Genomic DNA, 20,495 nt, shown 5'->3' on the forward strand with positions numbered 1-20,495 from the left:
GTAGGACTAATATACAAATGATTATGACACTAAATAGAGGAAGATAAATGCAGTGAGCATCAGAGAGAGTTGCAGTTTGATCAAAGGAGGGAGAAATTACATTGGTTCTGGGAAACCAGGAAAGGTCTCATAGGGAAGCGGTGTTAAAAATGGATTTCTAAAAGTGGGCTTTTAACAGAAGGCTCTCTAGATATAGGTTAAAGTGGTTCAAGACTGGGTGATGAGCGTAGTTTTGGATGTGTTCAGTGCAGGCAGTAAAGCAGACGCATGGGACCAGCCTTAGTCCCAAGGGGCTTTTTAAGCCATATAAAATATGTGCTTTCAGACACAGCTGCTGCACTGGAGACCACATGTGAAGGGAGTCTGTGAAGTTCATATAGGGAGAAGAGGTGGTCACTTTCGGTTCAGAAGCAGATATGGGAACCGAACGATCATCGTGTGCCTGATTAGCTCGCTCATCATTAATTCTTTTCGTTCATTTGTTCATCTCTTTATTGAGTAGATGCTTTTCGAGCACAGACTTTGCTGGCCACGGTGCTAGGCTGTCACGTGTTTGCCCAGTGCTAACGGGTACCTGGTCTTCCCTTGAGCTCTTCTGAGCCAATAAGCATGGGCTGCTCTGTTTCCTCTCGTCAGCCCGTGCCTTCTGCCTGGAGAACAGCCATACAGGTCTGCCTCATCTTACTGGGTCGATGCTCCAAATGCTCAGAGACCAGAGGGCAGAGCAGGGAGGAGCAGGAACATTAGTCTCTCCTGGGTTTGGATTCTGGCTTTGTTGCTTTCTTTTTGGTGACTGTGGACATGTTATATAAACACCTCGTGCCTCCAGTGTGGCATCTGCACAACAGAGATGATGATAGTCATACTTCCTGGGACTGTCATGAGGGCTCAGTGCTATCCTGTGTGTGAGCAAGAGCTTAACCTGTGTGGGGTGTCACAGAAAGCATTCAATAATGTTGGTTCCCTGCTGCTGTTTTAGTATTACTGTCACCATCATTGTCATCATCGTCATCGTCGCCATCGCCGTTATTACCCCCTACTCTTAGTAGGTCTATGTATATGAGAAAATTCATGTTCATTTTTCTTCTCATGTCCTTTTTATACTGTGTATTCACTCTACAAACTCTACCAATGTCTACTAAGCGGCAAATACTACGCTGGCAATACAAAAAAATAATAAGACAGTGTTCCAGCCCTTAGGACTTTGCAGTCCTGTGGGAAACAGTTGGATTAGGTGCCACTGGGAAGTTTGCAACATGGACTTCTGCCTTCTGCCCTTCTTTGCTGTGCAGATGGTGTTTCTCAGATGCCATCTGTAGGCCCCACTATGCATTCCTGTCCTCTTTCATGTATCTGTGGTTAGCCCTTGGAGACACCATCCCCATGATGAAGAGGAAGGAAGGCCTATATGTGTGTTTCTAGTCAAGTGGAGATTGTCCCCAAGGTAAGACAGTAATGCTTGGAAGTTGGCTTGTACATTATCAGTCAGGAAAAGAGTCTCCGAGATGGGCTGAGTTAGAAAATCCCTGTTCTGGCTCTTGTTTTTTTATTAACCAACTGGATGACCCCAGGCCAGAGAATCACACTTCCTGTCACCAAGCTTAGTGTCTGTAGAGGACTCGACAAAGCCAGTGCTACTACGACCCTGATGCTAGTTACAAATGCAGATTCCCAGGACCCATCCTGTCGACTCTCTTCAGCGAGCTGGGTGGTCCAGTGGAATCTGCATGTTTAATACGAGACTCGATGGTTGAGACAAGGGCATCTGTGGCCAGTGGACTCTATCATCTCTAATCCTCCTCGAGCTATCACTTTTTATGAGCCCCTGGTACTCTTCAGTCATTCAACAGTTATCCGTACCAACTTGGGAGTCACATTTGCTATAATGTTATAAATACTCATATGTGATTTCCCCTCCTCTACCATCTAGGCTTTCAAATATCCTGCATTTCAGTGTAAACATCCACCCTCCAGCTTTCTTTCCACGTGAGCACCGAAAAGGCCAGCCTCCTTTCCTTTTTGATTCCAGTGGTAGAGGAAGAAAAAACCAGGCAACCTGAAGACCATAGATTCAGAACAATGACTCCAAACAGAGAGTGAGCTGACGTGATATTAATCAGACTATAATTTACTAACATGCTCTGCTCTTGAAATTTGCATTGCCAGCAATTGTGGCTTTTTTTTTCTTCCCTGTGCTATGATTACCTCTCACTCCCTTTCAGAGTTTCCAGTTCTACGTGGATCTTGAGAGTTAGAACGTTTAATAATACCGGACAGCTAATTAATCCTCACTGAGTAATGAACCAGTTCTGTTTCAGTGCTAGGAGGCTCAGCTTTTCAAAGCAAGAATGTGGCTATTTTTTTTCCTTTTTTTCATGGACAATAGCCTTTCAAATCCAATCACTCATTACCCAGAGAGACTATGAGAGGCACTTCTATGAAAACAATATTTCCTGCTCAGTATCGTAATATTTAAAGCAATAATCATGATGATAATTTAACAATAGCATCTCATAGCTATAAAGTGCCATTTATATCTCAAAGTGTTTTCTTACCTCATCCCTTGATTCATCTTTAGAACAGCCAGTGAGGGGGGCAAGACAGGTATCTGGCAGGTAAAAATGCCAGTATCTAGTATTTATTGAGTATTTACTATATTCCACACACCTTGCTGCATACTCTATCTGCATTAGCTACCTTATGACATATAGTTCACTGTTGAAAATGCCCATTGAACAGATGAGGCTCAGAGAGGTTAAGTAACACACCCAAGATCATGCAGGCTAAGAATCAAACTTCGATCTACTTTACTCTGAGACCTGAGCCCTTAGGCGTGATGCAGGCTCAGAGAGAGAACGCGACTTGCCCAGTGTCTGTCATCTGGTTATTCTAGAGCTGGGACTAAAAATCAAGAGCTATGGCTCTGAAACTTGGACACACATATTTGGGCATTTGGAATGGTTTTCTTCATTAGCGTCATTATTTTTCCAGGTCGGAACGTCTGTCTCCTCCCTCTTTTTCTCGTTCCCTTCCTCTCACCCACGTGTTCACACACATTGACTTTCCGGATCCTGACCTCAGCATGGAGAAACGGAGACCTAGAGGTCTCATGTAGCTCCACTTAGCAAGGTTCTCCATGCCCTTCTTTCCCAACCTTCCACTTCCCAAGGGTGAAAAGCCTTCTGGGCAATGGAGTTCTCCCAGGTAGATTCTGTTATTCTCTTTGGATCATCCTAAGCTTTACTCCCTCGTTTCACTTACGTCTCTGCTCACGTGCCACCTTCTTAGAGAAGCTTTCCTAGAATACCCTAGAGAAAATAGCATGCTAACATCTTCCCGTTCATTCTTGGTATCCTTACCCTGCCACTTTTTTCTCAGCTTTAATCTTTGCCTGATACATCGTTCGTCCCCTGCCTGCCCCCTCAACCTCCACTGAAATGCAAGCTCCACGAAAGCAGGAACCATGCTGTATTCTCTCCCCGTAGCTCCAGCACCAAGAACAACACATGGCACATAGTAGGCATTTAATAAATATCTGTCAGATGAATAGATCTCGCAGAAGTGGAAAAAAGAGTTTCAGGGCAGGCAAGGTATTTGCCCAAGAGCTCATGGCCAGAAAATGGCAGGGCAGGGATTCAAACCCCGTCCATCTGACCCCAGATCTGATGCTTTTCATTTTGACTCCCTGCAGCCTCGGCTTTCTAAGAAACTATTAATCCATGATCGCAGAGCAGGGAACTTTGATTACTTGTCTCTCAGAAGTCTTTGGCAAAGCTTTCTTACTGCATGAGCTTGGTTCAAGGAAAGTGGGATGCAAGGGGCGAGGGCTGAAAAGGCCTTTTTGCCACAGGGTAGGCACACGATGGGTACACTGTTTTCTAGAGAAAAGATGAAATTTCATCATTTTTTTACATACGTGCCTTCTGCTGGTGACTGTTTCTGTCTTCCTCTCAACTCAGGACACACATATTCTTGTGACTTTCCCGAAGTGACATTTTCCCACTTAGAATGACCCTGATGTTTGCAAATCCCACTGGTGGCATTCAGACACCCCCCTAACCACAGTCCAAGACACCATAGTAAATCGGCGTGAGCATTTACCAGCTCCGAATTCCAAAAAAAAAAAACTTTTTAAGGATTATTGCTAACCTGTCATGGGGTTAGGCAGGTTGACTAAACAGACTAGCTGTTTTCCCAAAGTGATACTTTTCGTGAAACAACTTGTTTAACTACCTGATCGTTTTTCTAGAGAACTGGTTAAACAGACCACGAGTTTAAGTTTACTAATAACAGCAGCTACATTTATTCGGCTCTCCCTAGTGACAAGTTCTAGGCTGAGCAGTTTTTGTACATTTTACAATTCTTTCTTCGTCACAATCCTGTGACTTCAGCATCATGCCCGTTTTACAGATATGTAAACAGAGGCTCAGGGAGGTCAGCACTGGCTTAAGGCCCCACAGATGATGAGTGGCAAAACCAAGGACAGAGCCCAGGTTTATCTGATCCCAGAGCTCCTACCCCTCACCATTACACAAGACTGTTGGATGTGTGGTCCCTGATCTAGACAACAATGAAGATGAAAACATCTGACATGTAGAACTTTTTGATGTATCTCTTGTCCTATTTATTGAGTGCCTTCTATGTGCCAGGTACGGTGCTAAGTTCTACAATGTGCGTCTAACAAAGATAAGTAAAACACACTCCCTGTCCTCAAGGGGGCAAGGAGGGGACAAATTGCAAATGGCCGCAACATGGAATTAATTTAAGCAGTGACTTTCGAACTACAGTGTCCTCATAATCATGTGGGATGCGTTTTAGAACACAGCTATTGGCCACATCACTTGGGACTGCAGTTTAGAAGGTCGGCATTGAACCCAGCGATGTCTTTGACAAGACCCCTCCTGGAAAACTTCTAGGTGATTCTGATGCAGGTGGTCCCTGGGCCACGCTTTGAGAAGCACTGAATAGGGAATGTGTCCTGAGAGAAGCAAAGAAGGTTGCCATGGGGTTCAGAGGAAGAAATGCAGGTCGGGTGGAAGTTTGTGAGAAGCACCTTGGATGGATGCTCTTTCATGCTGCAGGTCTCATTTGAAGCTCTGGAGGATTCGGGAAGGCAAATAGGATGTGAATTGCCGTCTCTCTCTTTCTGGTGGGATGGATGTGTTTGTCCTCATTTAAAAAAGGGGAAACTGAGGCTCTGAGAGGCAGAACTGAGAATCAAATGTTTTCTGTCCAGATGTGGTTTATGCTTTCTTGCTGCCTCTGTGGTGGCTGTGTGGTGAAGCTCACAAGACAACGGGTCACCCAAGGCTGTGTGGTGAAGCTCACTGCATGACAACGGGTCACCCAAGGCCAGTTTCAGTGCAAATTACTGGTGGAATCGGGACCGGCCATGACTGCCCTAGGTTTTAATTTTGGGGTTTATGCTTTCATAACCAAGGCCTCTTAGGACACAGATACAGCTCACCCCTACCATTTTTAACTTTTCTAGAATGCATTTTGTGATTTATTGTTGCTCTGGGGGCTAAATATCCAATTCTCTTACAGTTTCATCTTTCCTCATATTTGTCGCAAATAACAATGAAGTGTTTAGCTACTGCAGTGAAAAATCAATCAAGCCTGTTCCATATTCACAGGCTTGCAATAGCACCCGGATGGCCCCCTGGATTAGATTAACTCTGTGAATGTGTCACTCTGGTGTGGGTAATTTCTCAACCTTCGCTCCCTCCCTCCCGCTCCTGCCTCTGCGGGTGGATAGTGAGATCTCCCATTGATTGACTGCCCCAAAAGGGAATGCTGGCATGTGATGCGTGTAACTCAGCGGGACGCGCGTACTCTGTGTTTATGAAAATAAATAATAATTTCTGTTATCGTTATTGATTGCCATCATTATCTGATTGTATCTGTCTGTGTCATGGGGTTTCAGTTATGGAATCAGAAAGCACTCCACAGGAATCGCAGGCACTCCCCTCACCGACAAGCCTCGGTGTTGTGACATGCTTCGCTTCTTGGGGATGAGGGTTGTGGATGTCCCCGTCCTGTTCTTTGACTAATGTTCAGTGAGATAGTGTTAGTCGTATTCAGTGTCAGGCAAAGGAAGTCATTCAATTGGAATAGTGGTAAGAGCAGCAAACATTTGTTGAGCATTTGCTGTGTTCCAGGGACACTTGGCATGTCTTGGCTAATTTAATCTTCAAGACAAACCTATAATGTAGGGACTGAAATAAAGCTCCATTTAGAAGAGTAGACCTAAAGCCAGAGAGGTTAAGCAATCTGCCTGAGGTCAGGCGGCTAGTAAGTAGTAGTGCTTGGACTTGAACTCATTTCTTTATGATACTAAAATCCATACTACTATCCCACCTCTTGTATTAAAAACGGAATGTCTGGTATAGTCATCTGACTATTCCTTGTAAACCAAAATATGAAAAAGCAAGGACTAGAGCACAACCTATGACAGAGATGGTCCTTGGGCCCGGGTGGGTTTTCCATTTTGTGTTCGAGGAAGGTGGAACAGAAAGCGTGCGAGGAACTAGGTCATGGCGTAGCAAACCTAGATGATGCTCAGACTCCAGAAACATCTTAAACCATCCCTGGCAGACTCCCTGACTCAGAATCTCTAGGAGCACAGCCAGGGGACCTACCATAGTTCTCAGCTATCTCCCAGGAAGTTCTGAACTCCAACTGGGTTTGGGGGCCATTGCAAAGTGAACTCAAGTTCCACTACAAAGTGAGGGTTCTCCGATTCGCTTTTGTAAGTTCTTCCTTTGTCCTCGTCCCTCCTCCTCCTTCGCAATTCCACAGAGAATAGTCGGGAAGCAATAATAATATCAAAACGCAGTTACCTTTACACTTGGTGACCGAGTCAATTTAGAGTGAGCTTCTTTCTGCGAGCCAATCAGTTTAGGTTGTGTGTGAGTGGTTCTGCCCTTTGTAACTCAAACTTTTTCCCTTACTGCTCGTCAAATTGAGAGTGAGGAGGGGGCAGCCCACCTGATAGACAATGTGCTCTGACAGCAATAATACTGTAGAGATTAACTAAATGCGTACTGTGTGCCAGGCTTTCTATTAGGCACATTACAAGCACCATCTCATTACAGCCTGGCAGTAGCCCTGTAAGGTAGGTACTGTTTTTATGCCCACTTTACAAATGAAAACATTTGGTTCAGAAAGCTAAAGTGACTCACTCAAAGGCTACGGCTATTAAGAGGCAGAGTTACATTTTTAACCAGATTTGGTCTTGACTCCAGAGCCTGTGATCGTAACACTAGGCTACAGTCTTCACGAAGGGGCCAGACCTCTGAGTACGTCTTATCCATTATCTGTAAAATGAAAGTCATCATACATTCTTCCCACAAAGGCCCGGCTAACAAAATAGAGTAACATGCTGACAGTATCCAGCATGATGTCTTGTGATCAGTAGATGCTCGATATGTGTTATTACCTTTCTCCTCTTCCTTTCTGTCTTGTCTTTCTCCTGGACACCAGGAATTTTAGGAAAGTCTGATGAATAGACTGAAAAGATTCAAAGCAGTATTATGTTTGAGGACCAGCAATCTATTATGCTTTATTTTGAATGTGTGTTTGTATTGGTTCTCCATGGCTGTCTTGGTATTCAGAGTGTATTCACTGACAGTAAAATATGTTCTTTCATCTCAAAGCAACCTTTTGTTATGCTGAATTTACCATGTAGTAATTAGATCCAACACAGATGTAATTGTAAGCAGAATCCTACACCTGGTTTAAGATCAAGTTCTCTTGGTCCCTTTCTCCCTTTCTCCCTTTGTCCCAACCCCTTTGCAAAGCATTCATGTCTTCTTGAATGTGATAGGAAGGAGTAAATGACTCCTCATATGAGTATTCGATGACAGTGGGAAGCTGAGAATTCCACGAGTTACCAGAAAAAGAAAAGAAGAATATTAGAGAAGAAAATCTCGATGTTTCCATGGCCTCTGTTACAAATTCCCTAGTCACAAGGTAAAATGGAATCCTAAACCAGGAACCATTCTCTTTTTCTAACCATAGTCATTAAATGGTCTGAATTCAGAGATGCGGGAAGGTTGACCAAACCAGGGCGGGCTGCTGACCTTTTTCAGGCTTTGCAAGAGAGGATCTTGTCACTATATTAAACCTAATTCACACTGACCCAGATGGGTTTTCCTCAAAAGAGGAGATGTTAGTATGATTGTCCCTGTCTTTTTCTTTCAAAGACTCTCTGAATATTTTTAAAGTAAGCGGAAAATCCAGACATAATTGGATGATTCGATGGAGAAAACTACCTCCATTTTCTGAATCTTTCAGATGAAATTACCTGAATTATGGCTGTAATGGGAAAGACGTTGTCTCCAAAGCAGTCATTGGCTGTGAAATGTGAGCTCATTGTTTGAGAGATTTGAGTTCCAGCCCTAGAAACTGCACGTGAGCTTATATGTGTGTGCACGCACGCACGAGGCATGCGGTTCCGAAGCAGCACATCCCTCAAGAAACCTTAGAATGTTAACAAAGCCTAGAACTGATTTGTATTTCTTTTTCAATTAGATTTACTTCACCGGAGATCAAACATATGCGCCTAGGTCCCTTTTCCTACCAGGTTATATAAATAACTAATTTGAAGTCACAAAGGAATCCTAGGGCCCCTGCTCATTATACATGAGATTTTGGTAGGAAATAATTAACGTAAATGGATTCAGAATCAAGTTCAGTAGAAGACACAATCACTTTGATCCTAGTATGTTGTAAACCAGTCTTTGATGATACATCGATATAAACATTTTAAATAGTCATCAGAGAAAAAGATTTTTAGATATTTCCCTAGAAGTTAGTGTATGGGGAAATACTCTTTTTTTTCTTTTTCCCTTTTTTTGATGCATAAAAATAAAAATAAGAATCTAGTTGAAGGAAAACATTTTACAATCATTCCTTAGAATGACTGAGCCTGAAAGGAAGGAATTTTCTAAGAGGTTTCAGATTTGTATTTTTTTTGAGTAGACGAGAGTGAGGCATACTCTTGTAACTTGTCATCGTGATCAGATGGTCAGCTGGGCTTGTGTTCTTTAGTAGAAAAATATTAAAGGTGGTGGCAAAAACAGGCACACACACGTTCACAAATGTGTCTTGCTTAAGAAAGTATAGGAAACCCTAGCTTATGTACACTTAAACAAATTTATTCAGGGTTTCTTGGGACCTTTAATTTACGAATATATGCTATCAAACTCCAAGAAAGACATACAGCATGCAATATTTTCCACTGAATTTGTTTGACCATGAAAAACCCTTTTCTCATAGGATTACCATTCTTTATAACATTCTACTTAAAATGTGGTCCTTGGCTTAGGCCGTTCTACAAGATAAGGAGTTTATACCAGAATATCAACCGTCCACATCACTAAGCCACTGTAGAGTTCGGCTGACGCTTTTATTTTCCCTAGCTTTACTTTCTCAATGAATGATGCAATGCTTTGAATCTGGCTTGAGCTCCTTACCTTGTCATGGACCATTATTAACAAATAGTTCATACATCTATTACTTTCAGTAGTATAGTCATAGACGTCACTTAGGGAAATGCTGGCTAAAAGAATCGGGTTGGAAAATAGGGGTAATATTTTCACTCAGCTCTCACTGCCTTCCGGTCACAGAATCACATGATGGTGAAAGACACATCATAGAGCCTCTCTCTTGACATTCGATTCATTAACATTAACTGAGAACTTACCAGTGCCTGACACTGTTCCAGGCACTTTGTGGACTTCCTCATTGAATTCTCACCATAACCCCATGAGTTTAGAACTGTCACCACCATTTCACAGATGAGGCAACCGCTCCGTATGGAGGAAGCAATTTATGCACGGTTGCTCACTAGTAAGTGGTAGAACGAGGGTCCATGCCTGGCCGTCTGACTGCAGACCACCCCCTCTCTCTTAACCACCATGTTATCTGACTTCTCAATAGCGATGGTATTCAACTGTCTGAGCCAGTGGAGGCTTGATCCTACTGTCAGAGACTTCTTGAAGCAGAAACTTCCCATTAGCCAATCAGAAAACCATCACTGTTTACAAATGTTTCCTTCTGTATAACCTATCATTATCTAATCTGCATTTGTATAAAAAGAAGTTTGTGCATATACAGTCATGAATAGATGTGTGGTCCCTGCCCTCATTGGGCTTACAATCCAGTGAGAAACTAGCCAGTTATGAGCTTTTATTTGCAAATAGTAACAGCACCCGACTTCCCATTCCCACACCTTACTTTACAGTCAATTCTACTGTGTGTTTAAACACTGCCTGAGCACTTTCTCAATGTTCTCGTCTCTGTTTCGTGATCCCAAGTCGTCTTGTTATTTTCAGCAATTCAGAGTTCTGCAACTTTGAATGGCATAAGGACATTGTCTTTTTAATGCCAAAACATCCAAACATAAAGTGAAAACTTTATCCAATTATCCTGCTATTTTAATACCAAACATGCAGATGTTTAGAAACTTCTGAAAGCTTTATTTATGTATTTATTTTCAAATAATTTGCTCTACGAAGTCAAAGAGCATCTGAGAAAAGCATTCTGTGGGAGAAACATAAAATTATCAATGCAGGCAAGAGAGCAGGAGTTCAGGACTTGTAAGCTTAGATGTTGAGGTAGAAGTAAGAGACCAAGGCCACGTCATTCCTTTCCAAAGCAAAGTCCTCTGTGTAGATGAACTTACAGATGACTGCCATACTGGGCCTCTGATGAAATGTGCCTTTGCCCCCACTTGATGGTCAAATCAATTAAGAACATAGGCACCACCTAGGTCTCATTTCTATTTTTTCACTAATTCTACAAGTGTTTGTTGAGTACTCACTGTAAGCCAGGCACTGTGAAAGGCCCTGGAGTTATAGCGGTGAACACAAATGGCATGATTCCTGCCCTCATGGAGCTTACAGGCTCTTTTGGTCAGAAAGGGTATGAATCAAAGGCCCCTACTATAAAACTTGGCACCGGGATGGAGGCTGCAGAGGAAGGTGGGTGAGGCAGAGGAGAACAGGTGATGAGGGACTCTGATACACTCAGGGAAAGCAGAGAATTTTCTGAGCCAATAATTGAGCTGAAGCAGGAGGCAGGTAAGGAGAAAAGCAAGAGGAGCATTTCAGGCAGAAGAATTGCCGTGGACCAAGGCCATGAGGCGGGGAGTCACACAGGAGAACAAGGGATGGATCAAAGGCCAGAGTGGCTGGAACGCTGGGCACAAGGAGATATGTGGGACCAGCAAGATGCGGGTGACAATGGCAGGCAAGTTATACCCAGACCACGTTGGGTATCATAGGCCAGCCTAGGGAATCTGCTCTTTCTCTCCAGAGCAATACAAGCCCTTTCTTCTTTGCACTGGTCATTTTTTTTTTTTGAAACGGCCTCCTCTTTGCTCAAATGTTCTGTACCCCAGATAGGATATACACCAAGACAGAAAAGCTGCTGGTCCAACCTACAATGTTCTTGGTGGATACGAAGAGTTTAAATTTAGGAAGCAAATGGCATTTTTCAGTGTGGCCAGGTTGCCCTCCAGCCCCTTGACTGCCACTGTTTTTATACATGTCAGGGCATGGCCTCCACAGAGCTTCTTCAATATCAAGTCGTCCTCCCTCCAAGGTGAATCCTCCCATGAGTGATTGAATTGTTTGGAGGGTCATAGAACCTGACAGCTCCCTATTACACAAAGGAAAAGATAAGCTTCCGATTAGTCCCGGGGCTGGAGGAAGCCAAGATAGAGTGCACCTGTCAGTACTGCTTACGACGTATAAATCATTACCTCAATTTTCCATGCAAAAAGTGGGAGAGAGAGAGAGTGAGTGAGCGAGCGAGCGAGCGAAGTGACTGAGGTTGGTTAGCAGTGCAGAACCATATTAAAGATCTCACGCTTGGCTCCAAAGCAGGATATGCTCTGCTATCCATGCAGAGAGAACAGAGCCCCATGCCCAGAGGATCGACAGAGACAAATGCCCACTGGCTCCAGGAAAGGGCAATTTGTTTCTCTGGCATTTGCTAATGGCTTTTATCGCTAATCTAACAATAGCAGCCACCAAAGCTTTCCCAGACTCCAAAGGGGAGATGTTTGGTATTAAGCTCACTCTGTGTGGTCCTAGATCTCCCTATTGTACAATCACCATAGTAATCATTATTGTTGCCATATTCCTTTCTCTCATTTATTGGGCAAAAACCTCTGAGCTAGCTAGAGCCCAACTGTGGCCAATCTGCTATATCACAGTCCAGGATATCGGGGTGTTTCTAGGGCCAAAAAATAACATAAAATAACATAAAAGTGAAAAAAGATTGAAGGAAGGCAAGGCAAAAGATATTAATAAAGGTTTAGAAGCTTAAATTGATTGGACAATGCCCAAATTTTCATCGCATTTTCTATTTAATGAAATAGCAAATAGCCAGCAGACTGTGAGAACCTGGGAGGTTCTATGTGGAGAAGCCCCAGTAGTAAGTATACCCAAACTACTAACGTGTGCAGCAAACCTCAGGAAACACTGTCTTGTGCTTCTTCTAAGCTACTCTAGGCAGAGTGAACAAAACTGTGGGTGAATTGGTTCATTCTCCAGGATAGAGCTAAACCCGGTTCCCAGAGCTTTGGAAGGGGACTTTGATCAGTGGTATCTGCATTAAAAAGGAACCGTGTGTTTGTCCAGCCCAGATATTCCTCCTGCCAGGGATGGAGGAAATTTTCTTCTTTTCCACCGTCATGTATTTTAATGAGAAGCTTATCTGTGAAATAACATGGCCCAAAATGTGTTGGCTGCCAGTTAAAATTCTCTAAAAGAGAAATGCAGTATATTTTATGTGAACAGACCCAAAATATGAGTCAAGACAGTACACAGAGAGATGTGGGTGCTGAAGGAATGAGTCACATGAATACTTTAAAATAAAACAAAATCTCCTGTTTGTTCAAAAAAGTGTGAGCAAAATGTTCTTATTGCCAGAAGAAATGGGAGGCTGACTTATTTCCACTTATCTTCTGCTAGGGGAGCAAAGCACACAGTTGGAACCATTCTGGGAGGAGGGTCTAGCATAGTGGTTAAAAGGCTTTAGAAAAACAGCTCTGTATTCAAATCCCAGCTCTGTCTTTGTATGACTTTGGGCTCTTTAAGCTCTTAAAGTATCAGTTTTATCGTCAATAAAGTACCTACATTATAGGACTTGTTATCGGAAAAAAATACTAGCACAGTATCTGGCTTTTACTACTATTCAAAATTAGGTAGCTAGCTCTAAGCTGGAAATCAGGAATCTTCTGAGTGGAGAGATAACTGGTAGACCCCAGCTGCTGCTTTTAATGGAAGCATACAGTTCTGTGAGGATAGGTAAGAAGGAAGGGACTTCTAACTTGTACCTAAGATACATTAATACTAAGACTTTTTAGTGAACATTCACATCTCTGGCCTAACGGAAATTCTCATTAAAGGCACTTAATAAAACTCCGTACATGAAAATAAGGAAATAATGGAAAATAAATCATCATTTTGAGTCTCTATGGATAAATCGAAGTAAGAACATACCCACCCTTCAAGAGCTATTTTTGAAAGCCCAGTGAACTTTGCAGTTCTCACTGAGCTAAGAAAAGTTATGTGCTTTAGTAGCAAGCACCTCCTTCATAGGGAAGAGGCTGTGGCCCAGTCTCATGGAAGTGGCCTCTGGGATGATGGCTTTAACAAATGCCTGGAAAGTTGTCAAATTTGACTAAGGATTCTGGTTGTGAATCTTCCTTCAGACTCTGCCTCTGCCTCCGACCATTCATCATCAAAAATGCAGAATTCTCTGCCTAAATCAAAGGATCCACTCTCAGATGTTAGGCCTTCTGTCTTTATTCTCTATTCCAGCGAAGAAACACCGTCCAAGTAGATCACTTTCCTTAAAAGAAAACAAAACAAAATAAAGTTCTCTTGATATTTTTCCTTTGTCTCGACCACCAAGAAAAAAGTTTTGTTTTTGTCTTCCAGCACAAGCTCATTAACCTGGTTGACATTTGTAAATACAACAGCAGACACTACAATTGACTGTCCAGAAATTTTCCCCTTAATTGGACTGCTTTTTATAGAAATCATCCTGCCAGCATCTGTGGTGAGATAGACTCTGGAAAAACAATGTGCCGGGCCAAATTATCAGGTGGAATGAGTTTGCTCTCTATTTCTGTTTGATAACAACACTGTGCCTTTGCATAATTCTCACTGATTATCAGAAAGGAAAAAGCCATAACTCAGGCAAATGAGCTTTATTGGCATTGGTCTCTTCTGGGGAAGAAGACAAATGTATGAGCTGAAGCATTTGCGAGTGCCATAGATGTCGAGAGATTGACATCCCAAACAGTCTGTAAAGTTAGGTTGCCTAATTCTGCCACCTTAAACAATGAAAATGCCTCCCTATATTTGGTATCACAACTCAAGAGCTGGGTTTGTCTCATTTTCTATAATTCGAGAACAAAAAAATTTACATACCTATAAATATATCTTGAATAAAATGTCATTTTAAATGAAAGAATTCTCATGAAGGAAAAATAAATAGTTGGGGAGAGTCTGGAGTCAGAGTCCTTCAAAGATTTGGAAGTTAACAAAGAAGTGTTAAGTGAATGGTCCAAACTGAACAGCTGCTTATAGCGCTTTATAAAAAGAGAGGTTTGTCTGCCATCTTTATTTGTTTACCTGCTGAAACATAATGTGGTTTCCATTTTTCTCAGCTGTCTTTATTTAGCTCAGTTTCTGCTAGTGGTTTCCCCTGTCGAGATAGATAATGCAACGTTCGTCTGTAATGTTTGGACAAACTCTGCTTGCCTTTTCTGTGTCTTTCGAGGCACCTCTCCCCCCCACCCCAGCAGTATCTTTGATGAAAAGTTATTCCTTTGCCTCCAGTGCTAGTCTATCCTCCTTTCACTCGGAGAATCCATAGAAACCCATTCCCTGGGCAAATCTAGATCTTCTGTATCATTATGAGATTTAGAAATATTTAGCCCCAGTTTCTTATACCCCAAACAGCTATATATCTGCCAGCATCGAGGGCAAACTACATGGTTGGATCCTATTTCGGCATCAAAACCAGTGCTTAAAAACAAAACAGAACAAAACAATAACAACAAAATAGTGCATTGCCTTTTGAGGACTTGATGACAAGAATCTTACTTCATAATCTTCTTCCCCTGGGAAATTTACATCTCTTGCTTTGTTGGACGTCTCCCATTGTGAAAACTGCAGCAAGTAATTTTCCTCCTCTATGTCTTTCTTCTTGGCACATTCTTACTTGTCGATCAATAAATGACCCCCTGCCAAGCTCCAGCAGCTTGGCTTCCTTCTTCACCACTTACATTCTCCTTTTGTGTTTAAAAAAAGAGCTCATTATTTTTCTCTTAACCTCCAGTGAAATTTTCTCTTTATTCTCTCCCTTTGTTTTGCTTATCATTTAACTTAATTCTGAGTCCAGCAGTCCCCATCTGCACCTGCCTCCATGCTCCGCATTTCCCCCTTTAATAACCAGAAGTTAATGAGACTACCATTGGAGTCATATGATCCTTTTCTGATCACACCAGGATAAGGAAGTGGAATTTAAATAGCAATAGCAGATGATACAATGGAAGAAAAGCCATAGTAGGGATCTCAGCCAGGAAGGTAAACTGAGGATGTAGCGTTGTGCTCACTGGGATAGGTAGGGCCTCCAATAAGAGCAATGCCTTGATTTTCTCATCTGAGAAATGAGGTTACCCATCACTTATCCCCTGTGCTTCATATGGTGGTTGTGAGAGTTAGATGAGATAGATCATGTCATGTGCTTGATGGGGTATCACAGGTGCAAGCCCTCCATACCCATTAGGTACTATTATGATTATGGGAAACAAGTGTAAAAGACACAGTCCCACACTTTTCTGGATTTGGAAGCTGCAGCTACACATGAATGAGAAAGAATTGCAGTCAATGACCAGACAGATCTCCATTTAGGCAAATATCTCATCGAACCATTTAGCAATTTCCAACTGTGAGAAGGTACATGAAATAGCATTGAGCAACCTAAAGACAGAAACTGTCTTATTTGTTGTCCTATTCCCAAGACCCAGCGTTGTGTCTGACACAAAGTAGATTTTCTATAAATGTTTGAAATTGATGTATTAATTCCCTAACCCGTCCCAGGTACTGTGCTGGTCGCCTTTAAATATCACTGTGTTCCCCAAAGTCTGGACTCTGTTTCTGTTGGTAAAAGACACAGCTTTAAGTAACATTGAATCACATAACTGAAGAAGCTATTCTCTTCTCATTTCTGTTTAGAATTATTCTGATTTTATCAAGCTCGAAGTCTGACTTTGATGCTAATAATTTTTAACCCTCCTAATAATACTTATAAACTTTGATTTTTTTTAAAACTAGGAACCTGGCTATAAGCTCTAAGTCCAGATGACCATATCTGGCTAAAATCTAAGAATACTTTTTTTCATTGTATTTTTTTTTATAAAATTATTTGCGGGGGGTGGTGATTCATGGCAAACTGGTTTTTCATGGATTGCCATGAGATAAAGTTTCTTATCAAAATTAATTTTGCTAACTAGAATATAGATTTATTTAAAGAAAATATTAAGTAAATAATAGTCCAAGTGAAACAGATAAGGTAAAAAATTTGAAAGGGGTACTGAAAGAACTAAAGTTTTTCAAGCATTAGTTCATCTTTCCCTCACTTATCTGGGGAGCTTTATAAGAATCAAGATAACCAAGCCTTACCCTAGAACAACTGAGTCTGAATCTCAAAGTAGTTTTGGGCAATCTGTATTTTCTATTTCTCTTTAAGAACTCTCAGGTGGTTGGTTCTGGGATGGGGGAAGTTTAGAAATTTCTGAATAAGAAAATCTTCAATTTTCTTTATGTAAAAATTTTTTTCATTCAGTCAACAAATATTTGTTGAGTATGTCCTATGTTTAATGCCCTATTTACTGGGGATAAAATGGAAAGCAATAAAGAAGCAGACCCTGCCACCATAAAACTTATTTTAGTAGAAACTCATAGATATTGTGTTCCCTGACTTTTTGTCTCCTTAAGATTGTTGTTGATTCTATACTAAATCACAGTCTGAAAGTATGTAAAATTGTCATTACTTTGTGGACACTGGTTATGTTTCTGACACTGAGTTTACTGTAGAAAGAAGTCTAAAGCCAGGGTTTTTTGTTTTTTTTGTTTTTTTACCTCTTGCATTTGACTCATGTTTAAAGACCTGTATATCTCATAAATTTTTTTTATACTTGAAATAATGTCACCAGGCTTTTCTTTGGTATTAGCAATTCTATATCAGTTTTTCTTGGAATAATATACTCTTCAAGTCTTCTCAATATCGGATTCAAGTCTTTGTTTCAGGTAATCTTTAAAACATATTTTAATTTTTTTCTCCATTCACTTCTTTTGGTCTCTTCATGTCCAACAATTATACATACATTGGATCTTCTTTGTTTTCTGTATATCTAATTTGCTCTTCTTTGATTTTTATACCTGAGTGCTTTTACATTTTGTTTTATGTCATTTCCTCAAGCTTATAAATCATGTCAATATCTATGTTTTCCAGATTTTTTTCTATGTTTTACTATTGTTGCCTTGAAGCAGCTTATATCCCTGTAATTGTTTTTATTTTCTTTTTCATTTTCTTTCTGGGTTTGCTAGTTTGTTTTTTACCTACATTCATCACTGCCATACAAAAAAAAAAAAGCCTCCCAATTATTCCTACATACACTTGCTCCCCTGCTATACACACAGTCTGATAACCACATAGCACTTAGAATGATCTATTATAAATGTAAATCAGATCATTCACTCCCCTATTAAAAGCCTCAGATGGTTTCCTTTATCACTTAGAATGGCTTCCAAAGTCCTTATGACCTACAGGGCCCTATATTGGCTCTTGCCTATGTATTTTTTGACTCCGTTTTGTCTTTCAATTTGTGAGCTGCTTTTGGAAAAAGCAGCTAGCATCTAGTAAGTGCCCAACAAATATTGCTCGGAAATAGTTTATTAACTCTTTTAAGTTTTATAGTATTATACTACAACTAAAGCTTGACTAAGGAAGATAGAAGACCTCAGTACATGCAAATGAAGAGCTTAGAAAGTATCAAGATTTTAGTTTCCCTGACATAGTAGAAAAAGTATGGTCCATGAATTCAAACTGTGTTAAACCATACCTTGGAGATCCTAGCAGAATGACTTCATGCCTTACCATGTCATTCAACCTCACTGAGCCTCAGTTCTTTAAATATCTTAAAATACTGATAAAACAGTATCAACCACGTGGGGTTTTTTGTGAAGTTTAAAAGAGGTAATGCCATATGGGAAATAGTAGGTATTTGAAAAAATGCCAGTAAAGTGTCAGTTTTGCACAGGCTAGGTTCTAAAGTCATCCCATAAAGCAAGAGTCAGGTTTGTTCAAAAATATCCTTGGAAAATCCCTTAAGTCATCTATAAAATATAATATACATAGTTTTTATAAACTGTATAATATGTATGTATAATTATGTACAACATAAAGAATAACGTACAATGTAAAGCTATGCAAAAATGTGGAAGACCATTTATGATAGACTTCTTTAAGCATTAGTAGCTCATTCAACATGCTGAGATGAGATCTCTATACTCTGTCTCAGAAAAGAGCAGATTCACAACCCCCATCTCAGACGCACCCCAGGGTGTCTAGCCATTGAGGAAAATGCAGTTGCAATAGTCAACATTCTTTCTTTTTTCTGTTTTATGCTAAGCATGTATAGTTGAATCCATATGTTAGTGCAGATGTGATGCAAGTCAGTATATAATTATCGCCCCTAGAGTCAAAATAAGTTCTCAATAGAATGTGAAATAGGTGAAAGTCAGGTAGAGTAATTTGATGTTCAACTATAGTGATTTTAAATGAACTGTGTATTTGTCCCCTTTCCCTCCTGTATGATTAGTTTTTCCTTTTAATTGTTAGCCCCAGAGCGATATGGTTTTTGAAAAGATCCTCTGCTTTGGCCATTTGAGGAAATAATTCCTGTCCCTCCCTTCAGGAGGAAAAAGAAATGAGATTTATGGTCCTGTGAGTCAGCCTCAGAAGCTAAGGGCTCCATCCTGCTCCCCATCATTGTACAGGCTCCCATTTCACACAACTAGGGGACAAAGAAATAGTGAGAAATAAGTAAGGAAATGGTCGGCAACCTTGAAAACTAGATGGGAACAGATAAGATATAGAGTTCTAAAAGAACAAAGGATAGTGCTAGTGGGTGTGGAGAGAAATCCAGCCATTCGTGTGTAGAATGTGGACAAAGCGAATGTGCAGAAAAAGATCCCAGGGTCTTAGTGAATAACAACATAAAAGTGTTAGTTAAAACTAGACCAGGTATAAGTTATCCAAAATAGTATGTTGTTCCAGAAAAAGTAATTACCAAATTTTTTTCAGTTCAGGATAAACTCTTATTCTAATACAGGCGAGCAGTCTAGTCTTAAAAAAAAAAAGTATGTGATTGCTGTAGAAAGGTCTTATAGAATTTGTATGATTGACAGAGAAGGGGAAGATTATAAGAGTTAAAGAAACGGGTTCACAGTCTGAAGAAGATGCAAAGGCAATTTAACAACATTCCAAACAATATGAAATTTCTATCCAGGGAATGGTGACTGATTTTGTTTTACCATCCTGGAAAGAGATTTACAAGTCTAAATTATATCACTAAGAACTCAAGTTAGGAAACGTTTCCATGAAGGCTGTCGAAATAGTGCCAGGGTGAAGAAGGAAGCTAAAGAATTCATCTTTTTCTTTAGGACTCTTCAAAATATCAGATTCTTCTCCACTGGATGGAGTGTGTACATGGCATGAGGAATGAGGACAGTTCTCTTAATTGGAGCAATCAGAATCAGAATCAGGGAAGACTTAGGGAAGGGGGTTACTTGGAAGTGGGGTGAACAGAGGAGTATTGTGGAAAAAGGTGCAGAGGTGATTATGAATGCAGTGAGTTCAAGGGCAGGGACAAGACTTATTAGGAGGGTCTGACTCTTCCTTCTTCCTCCTTTGTTTTCCTCCCTGCTCGTGTTTTCTTTACTCCTTTCTAATAGTGCTGAGTGTGTGGTTTGGAAGTGTTTACAGAGTCAGAGTTAGAATGACTCGTTGGAGATCACAGGCAGACTGCTAAACCGACCAAGTTAACTATTATTGGTAAAGAGAGCAGAAAGGGCCAGACCTGCAGAGGAAAGCAGTTTATGAGACCAGCTGGCCCCTGAGAGGCAGAGGGACAGAAAAAGTACAGTTCCCCAGGTCCCTAACAGCGTGCCGAGTCTCTGTTCCCTTTCACACGCTCCATTTCCTGTCCTGATATCTGTAAGATTTTTCTATCCTAGAATAATCCTTTTGTTTTTTTTGTTTTTTCGGGGTTTTTTTTTTTTTTTCAAGTAAGTTTGAGAAAGTTCGTTTCTTGACATCTAAACAATCCAGACTTGAATATTAGCTCCCCTCACTCCCCACCTCACTTTCTTCTCTCTTGCCCCATTTCTATTTCTGGAGGC

At 40.9% G+C, this 20,495-nt stretch overlaps 1 protein-coding gene across 7 annotated transcripts in view; it reads left to right on the forward strand.

The window, feature by feature from the left end:
• PPP2R2B (protein phosphatase 2 regulatory subunit Bbeta) overlaps positions 1-20,495 on the forward strand; it is a 383,456-nt gene that overhangs the window by 295,564 nt on the left and 67,397 nt on the right. The gene's annotated exons all lie outside the window — the stretch shown is intronic.

Source organism: Pteropus alecto, unplaced genomic scaffold (genome assembly GCF_000325575.1).
Source record: "Pteropus alecto unplaced genomic scaffold, ASM32557v1 scaffold78, whole genome shotgun sequence".
NCBI classification, from domain to species: Eukaryota; Metazoa; Chordata; class Mammalia; order Chiroptera; family Pteropodidae; genus Pteropus; species Pteropus alecto.